Here is a 6,007-nt window from a genome sequence, read left to right on the forward strand (position 1 = left end):
GTCCTGCTTGTTGTGGGTCCCACTGGTGGTAGGACCCGCTTGTGTGGGGCCCGCTGATGTGGGACCCACTGTTGGTGGGACCCGCTTGTGAATAGTACTCGATGGGTCCTACTGTGAATAGTAATTTTGAATAGTTTATCTCAATAGTGAACTTGCATAGTATTTCTGCATAGTAATCTTACGTAGTATTTCTGCATAGTAATCTTGCATAGTGACTATTGTGAATAGTAATTATGAATAGTGACTATTGGTAATTTTTAATATGTGCAAGTATCTACTCATTTTTAGTTGACATCTGAGGCGGTGGTTTAATGGTAGGAAGCCGTTCAATCCTCGCTCAGCGTTGGGTTCGAATCGCGTACGCCCCATTATGCCAGATGTCCTCATGCCCGATTAACTCGGGAAAAAATGAGTAATAGCCGATGATTACCCACCTATGAGGCCATTTTTATTTATTTGTATATATATATATATATATATATTTTTTACCGGTTATTACATTCTACCCCCCTTAAAAAAAATTTCGTCATCGAAATTTTACGTACCTTAAGAAGTAAATAGATGATGATACTTTTGTTTCATCTCCTCCTCCGGTTCCCATGTTGCTTCCTCGGTGGCTTGGCTCCTCCACAGAATCTTCACCAGTGATGTTCTTTTTGTCCGAAGAATTTGTTCCTTTCGATCAAGGATTTGTACTGGTTGCTCTTCATAAGACAAATCTTGTTCCAACTGCATTGGTTCTGTTTGCAGTACATGTGATGGGTCCGCCAAGTATTTCCTTAAAAGTGAGACGTGAAACACATTGTGAACATGTGACAAGGCTGGTGGCAAAGCTACACGGTATGCTACTGGTCCAATTTGTTCAAGTATTTCGTATGGTCCAATATATCTGGGACTGAGCTTCCCTTTCTTTCCGAACCTTATCACACCCTTCCAAGGTGATACTTTTAAGAAGACACGGTCACCCACTGCAAACTTCAGGTCTCGACGTCGATGATCGGCGTAGCTCTTCTGTCTGCTTTGAGCCGTCCTCATATGTTGTTGGATCATACGTACTTTGTCAGTAGTTTCTTGTACTAACTCTGGGCCTAGAAGTTTTCTTTCTCCGACCTCATCCCAACACGTCGGTGTTCTACACCTCTTACCATAGAGAGCTTCATAGGGTGCACTCTCTATACTAGAGTGATAACTGTTATTATAAGAAAATTCAACCAATGGTAAGTGTTGGTCCCAATTACTTGTTTCTAGCGTTGGCTGTAGGTTGTTCGTTTTTTGCTTGCCTTTCTCTGCGTGGCCTGCCACGTCCCCTCCTTGCCTCAGCCTCGATTGCAAAAATCTGTTCCTGATTCTCCGCCATCTTCATATCATAGTATCACATTAGTAATCTAAATTATAACTCATATTTAAAAGCATTTATATACAGAAGTATCACATAAGTCATAAATAGCACATAAGTTCTATATTAACCAACGACTAGCGGTATAGTTAACATATTCTAACTTAACATTTAGATAGGGTAAATTCTGATCCTATCTTTTTGAATCCTAATTTCCAAAACCGACTAAACTTCGCTCTGATACCAAATGTAACGCCCCGGATTTTTGGAAATACCAACTCGGTGCGTAGAAGAATATTACATCATCTTTCTCAAAAACTTTCATTATTCCCAAGATCTCAAATACAACAACTACGTTAAGAGGGTTTACAGAAATTAGGTCTAACTTATTACATCTTAATTCAAGACATAGTTGATACATATTTAAAATATATTTGTCCTTTAGAACAGTTCTCCATTCAATTCTAGCATTCCTCATCTTTCATCTATACTTCACCTGGGGGTTGGAACAAGGAAAAAAAAAGGGGTGAGCTCAAATAGCCCAGTAGGGTATAAACAACAAGCGATGTAGAATTGTCAAGCTCATAAGAACATGATATTTTGTAGATAGGACATCTCACATTATAAACATGGAAAGAAAGAATAAGCACAACATACTTTCCAAACGTATAGAGAAAACTTACAGAACTTGATATCAAGAATTATATATAGAATTATATATATAGACTTCATTAAGCATAGATGCATTCATTCATAGCCATATCTCGGCCCATTCATAGCCATACCTCGGCTCATAATTCTCTAGATTTACACTCTCTAGAGTCGTCTTTACCCACGTGCACATGGAGGACTATAACACGTCCACCCGTCATCATATCATAACTCAGTCCATATTCAGAATTAGGGTATCACAAGATAAACTCTAAACATAAACATATCTCACGGAAACAAGTTTCGAGGATACAAAATAGAATTATAGCTTTATCAGTAAAATCATTTATCTGAAAGGAATGGGGTCTGAAAGAAAGGATCCCCCTTGGATTCTCATCAGTTGTGGATCTTAGAAGGATAGAAACTCTTATAGCAATTGCGTATAAAGAGAATCAAAGAATATGAAATATTCACATCTAGTATATCAAAAGAGAATCAATGGAAGAAAACCCTTACATATAGCAAAAGAGAATCAATGGAAGAAAACCCTTACATATAGTTTTCCGGTCACAGGTTTGTTTGAGCTTACACCTTGGAGTGGATAACCTGTAAATATATTCTAATTTTATCAAATTCATGTTTTAAGGCAGTGTCTTTTTTGTCCAGGTAATGTCCATTTATGTCCAAAATAATGTTCCCTGTGTTCAGTGTTCTTTCTATTAAAATTTTAAGATCATGGGGCCCAGCATGCACTATTCATGTGGACCCCACATGTTACTATTCATGTGGACCCCACAGGTTACTATGCTCAGCAGTTCATCATTCTTTGATTTAGTTTATTTCTTGGCTACTATGCTCAGCAGTTCGCCGTTCTTTGATTAAAGTTTACTTTACGGTTACTATGCTAGCATTTCACCGTTCAAATAAGATGATAAAACTTGCATAATCTATAGCGAGTTATCGCCTCTTATGCATGATTTATCCTAATATTTACATAGGTGGTAGAACCAACCATATTACCCATAATAAATACTTTAACTATCTATATGAAAGACTTACCTTGGTAGTGATGAAGTGGATTTTCTTTTCCTTCTCCTCTCTCTCTTTTTTCCCTCTCTCTCTTACTCTTTCTTCTCTCTCGTTCTCTTTTCTCTCTCTCTCTCTCTTTTTTTTTCTTCTTCTTCTCTTCCTCTATTTATAGGTATTTTTTTCAACTACAGTATTAAATTCACAACTACTCTCTTAAATGCTTTTACAAAAATATAGGAATAGTGAAAATCCGATATAGGGGGTCCCAAGTTTAATTAGAAATGGCAACTATGAGGAGGGAGAATACGGTTGTTTAAGAAAACTAGAATTTACCAATTTGAAAAACTTAAACCGATTAAGAGATCAAAAACAATATTCAAAGCATACAAGTTAAATCTAATGGTGCAATGCAAATGAAAGAGCAAAGAGATAGAAAGAGTGCACCCGAGATTTAAAGTGGTTCGGTCCTCAAACTCGAGGCCTACTCCACTCCACCAACCAAACCCGTTGATGGCTTCACTATTTGATCTTCTTAACCTTGGCGAAGATCGGTGCCAATTACAATTGCTTTAACCTTGGTGGCAATCCTCACCACTGTAGACACCCCATTTTGACCGTGCCCTAAGCACTCCAATTTTGTGTAAATCCCCATCAGATGATTGAGTTAGGGTCCTAAATTTCACCCTAAGCTAAAGTAGGATCCTACCAAGCTCCTTGTAAAATTTCATCGAAATCCGAGCGTGTTTGCCTGGCGAACAAGTCAAGCAATGTCGTGGTGCAAGTTCGCAGAAAGGGGGGTGAATTATTCTAGGGGGGGCTGTCCAAGTAAGCTAATAGGGGTGGAAAATTTTCATTTTTCTCTTATATAAGAGTAGCTCGCTCGTTTAAAAAAAAAAAAAAAAAAAAAAAAAAAAACCATTTTCCAGATCTGAGAAAGAGGGATCGAGGGAGAGGAGAAAAGGGTTTTGGGGATTAACTTCCCGCCGGCAAGTCCTCGTCTTCTCCGGCATCTTCTTCTCCGGCAATCTTGCCGGAGATCCAATCGTCATTCACCAGCTCCGGTCAAGCTCCGACGAACACAGATCTGAAAAAGCAGAGGAGGAGGAGAGAAAATCGCACAGAGAGAGCTAGAGAGAGATAAAGGGGATCTGTGAGTCTTCTTCTCCGATCAATTGCCGGTCAGATTCAGGCCAGATCCCGGCCAATCTACCTTCTACGAGCTCCGGCCGACTAGCTCCATTTATTCCGAGGAGGAAAGAAGAAAATCAAGAGAGAGAGAGAGAGAGAGAGTTAGGGTTTCATTTCCCCCTTCTTCTTCTCCTGCAATGCTCCGATCTTCTTCTATGGTAAATCCTTGCCAGATTCCGGTTATATTCTGATCAATCTTTATTCATAACAAGCTTTTATCTTTCCTCTGTTATTTTTCTTCTCCGGTGAATCCACCGGCGGATTCGAGCTCCGGCTGATCTACCTCCCTCAATCAAATCCTAGCTCTGGCCATTAGCACCTGCAACTTAGATCCATACTCTTTTCCATTAGATCCAGCCGTTGATCCCTAATTTTCCAAACCCTAATCCCCTTGCTTATCTTCTCCGACGAGATTCCAATCGGAATCTGGTTATTTTCTCCAAGTTTCCGGCCATGCTCCGGTTGTTCCTCCGAAGAAGGTAGTAAAGGTCTGTTTTGATTGCTTCCTCATCATTTTTGGCAAGATCTGTTGGAATCGGAGCTTGTGCATATCACTTTGCTCTTATTGTTCATGTAAACTGGTTTGTCCTACTTAGCCTCATTAAACAAGAAGGTAATGATCGCAGGACCTCGCTCCAAATAGGTAACACAATTTTTTTTTATGCTTCATTCTCTGTGTTGTTGCCAATGCTTATCCATTTTTATTTCAGCTCTGAATTGATTGCATCATTATTCATGGATGTTATTTTCTTTGCAATCTGAATTTGGATCTTCATTTTTATTTAGAAGAAAATGAGAGAATTGATTTTAGATTCATGGGAACTGTTTTAAAAGAGGATGTTGATGTAGATATTGTTTTCATTTGGTAATGGCATTGAAAATGATTTATTCTTACATTGCTGCCTACAAAGTAAATCCATCGCTTTGATGATATGGATGTGAGATTGGGGATTGTTCTTCGAATTTGATTTTATCTGCAAGCTATTAGGATAATCCTTTCTTGTATATATATATATATATATATATATATATATATATATTTTATTTTATTTTTGTTTTTTTTTGAGTTCATGATTAGCACAACCAGTTTTGTGTAATTGTACAAGAATAGTATATAGTCATTTTGTGAGATATAGGGGTATAACTGGATTAATAACCTTGACCTTTCTTTGATTTAATTCATCTCTGTCTGTATTTGTGTATGTTTAAATTCAAGGTATATTTTAACTCAACTGTGTGTGTATGTGTATGTGTATGTCTGTGGATGTGTACTGTTACTTTTAGCCCTTGTTTTAAATTGACCTTTGTTTCAACTCAGAGCACATTGGCTGCCCCCTGTTTTGCGCACTGTTGGCCTATGGCCCAGTCATTGTTTTGCACACTGCCGGCCTATGTCCCAGCCCCTGTTTTGACCCTTGTTGAATCAATCCATTATGTGACAGTTTAGTCCAATGAATAAGTTCCCTGTTTGCACATATTCTGTTCACGTATCAGCCCAATTTTTGCACAGTGGTGGTTCATTATTTAGTGCAGCTTTTGTGCATTGCTAGTTGATTAAGCTCATTGTCATTCGCACATAAATCCAGCCTATGATTTGACATTTGTTTTGCCATAAATCTTTCCCAATATTGCACACAAATTGATCACATTTTTTCACACAAATCTGTCACAATATCACTCACAAATTTGTCTTAATTTTATATATATTGGTCTCGGTTTTGGCACATTGCAGCTTGCATTTCTGTCCCAGTTTTCATAACAAATTTACATATATGTCAGCCCCTGCTTGGCATCAAAATCTGC

Source organism: Tasmannia lanceolata, unplaced genomic scaffold (genome assembly GCF_043159265.1).
Source record: "Tasmannia lanceolata isolate RefF3 unplaced genomic scaffold, GAP_Taslan_0.1 ptg000005l, whole genome shotgun sequence".
NCBI lineage: Eukaryota > Viridiplantae > Streptophyta > Magnoliopsida > Canellales > Winteraceae > Tasmannia > Tasmannia lanceolata.